The 2,123-nt window shown below is 40.3% G+C and overlaps 1 long non-coding RNA gene across 1 annotated transcript; it reads right to left on the reverse strand.

Annotated features, from left to right (window-relative positions):
* Positions 1–1,391: 1,391 nt before the first annotated feature.
* On the reverse strand, positions 1,392–1,917 carry LOC121839542. Its single transcript, XR_006078992.1, has 2 exons — positions 1,817–1,917; positions 1,392–1,472 (listed from the first exon to the last, which is right to left on the reverse strand). It is a non-coding gene; the product is annotated as an uncharacterized LOC121839542 (long non-coding RNA).
* Positions 1,918–2,123: the final 206 nt, after the last annotated feature.

A 2,123-nucleotide genomic window follows, 5' to 3' on the forward strand; every position in this document is an offset into this window, starting at 1 on the left:
TCGATTTTGTTGAGCGACCTTTCAGGTTATGTCGATGTAGGACTTGTTTTACTGTGGATATAGACACTTTTGTACCTGTTTCCTCCAGCATCTTCACAAGGTCCTTTGCTGTTATTCTGGTATTGATTTGCACTTTTCGCACCAAAGTATGTTAATCTCTAAGAGACAGAACGCGTCCCCTTCCTGAGCGGTATGACGGCTGCGTGGTTCCATGGTGTTTATACGTGCGTACAATTGTTTGTTCAGATGAACTTGGTACCTTCAGGCGTTTGGAAATCGAACCAGACTGGTGGATGTCCACATTTTTTTCTGAAATCTTGGCTGATTTCTTTTGATTTTCCCATAATGTCAAGCAAAGAGGCACTGAGTTTGAAGGTAGGCCTTGAAATACATCCACAGGTACACCTCCAATTGACTCAAATGATGTTAATCAGAAGCGTCTAAAGCCATGACATCATGACATCATTTTCTGGAATTTTCCAAGCTGTTTAAAGGCACAGTCAACATAGTGCATGTAAACGTCTGACCCACTGGAATTGTGACACAGTGAATTATAAGTGAAATAATCTGTCTGTAAACAATTGTTGTAAAAATTACTTTGTGTCATGCACGAAGTATATATCCTAACCGACTTGCCAAAACTCTAGTTTGTTAACAAGGAATTTGTGGAGTGAATGAAAAATGAATTTTAATGACTCCAACCTAAGTGTAAGTTCCGACTTCAACTGTATAAACTGAAAATAGATAATATTGTTATTCTGGTAACTGCACAAAATATTAAGAGAAACAGTGACTAGTAGATGTTAACACCATTCTGCCGTAATGTAGACTTCCTGCACCAACTTCCTGTCTTGTATCAGACCACTGTCTCTCCAACTAACTGTGTCTTCTCTCCTCAGTCATCATTGACTTTATATGGTCTTAAACTGCCTTCAGTGAGCTAGTTGAACTCAGCAGTTCCTCTATACTGGAACCCATTAAACAGATGCTCTGTGAACTCAACACTCAAAATAAATGGTCCAAAATAAAGAGTAGCCTGCATCATCATATCACCACTATAGTAACAGTTAAACACTTTTCATCCCAGCAAATTCTACAAATATGCAGATAATTAAAGAGCACACAATTATAAATGTAACAAAAGTACCAATAGAAACAGATACACAATGACAATACTGTACATAAAAACACTTTTAAAAAATTAACATGCACCTCTTTTATTGACTTGTGCATAAAGCCCATCTAGGTTGTTAAGAGGTGGTTCCTGAGCCCCTCTCCCAGTCACATTGACTTCAGCGTACTCACTCTCCTGTCCCTGGACCCTGTCCTGGGCTGCAGCTGGGGTCTCTTTGGTCTGTAGTTTGGAGAAGTCTGTCACCGTAGTGGATCTCTTCAGGCTGGTCTTCTGCAGGTTCCTCTGGTTCCTCTCCGGCTGTGGCCTGGTTAGTACACACTGTCCCAACCGGGGAGTTCTGTGGAGAGAACACAGAGAGAGGAACAGGTGTAAAGCTCTAAGATCAGTAATGTGTAAAACTCTAAGGTCAGCAGGTTACACAACACATACTGAGTGGATGTCAATGAAAATGTAAATTCAACTGACAGGTGTAAAGACAGTAAACACTGTCAAAGTCCAACAGCCATTCTGTTATCATTCCATGTTCTTACAGGATGTGGCATTGCTTTCGGTGTGGTCATCTCCCCCTAAACTTCCTCTGAAATTATGTTAACCTCATGGCTTTAAATAGTTTCAGCATTAATTCAGTACTTCCTTAGATACACTTTGTAGATGGTTTTGTAAGTTGAGCCTTATTCCCACCTGTCCCTGTGGACTGTCTGTCCTTTCAAGTCCATCGTGGAGCCTCGAGTTTCTCCTCCTGGAAGACATTTACAAAGGTATTCTGAATGCACTGAGAGGGTTTTCATATTAAAAAGCACAAACACAGCAGAAATAATAGTTTTCTATTGATTCCAGGAATAGTTTTTACCATCGAAAAACACTGATCAGGCTGATAAGCAAAAGGACCCCAGAAGTTCCTGCTGCAATCCCAGAAACCATTGTGTTAACAGTCTCTTCTTGCCCTGAAAATGCAGCACATATCAGGTAATTTCTCACATAAAGATCT

Source organism: Oncorhynchus tshawytscha, linkage group LG16 (assembly GCF_018296145.1).
Source record: "Oncorhynchus tshawytscha isolate Ot180627B linkage group LG16, Otsh_v2.0, whole genome shotgun sequence".
NCBI lineage: Eukaryota > Metazoa > Chordata > Actinopteri > Salmoniformes > Salmonidae > Oncorhynchus > Oncorhynchus tshawytscha.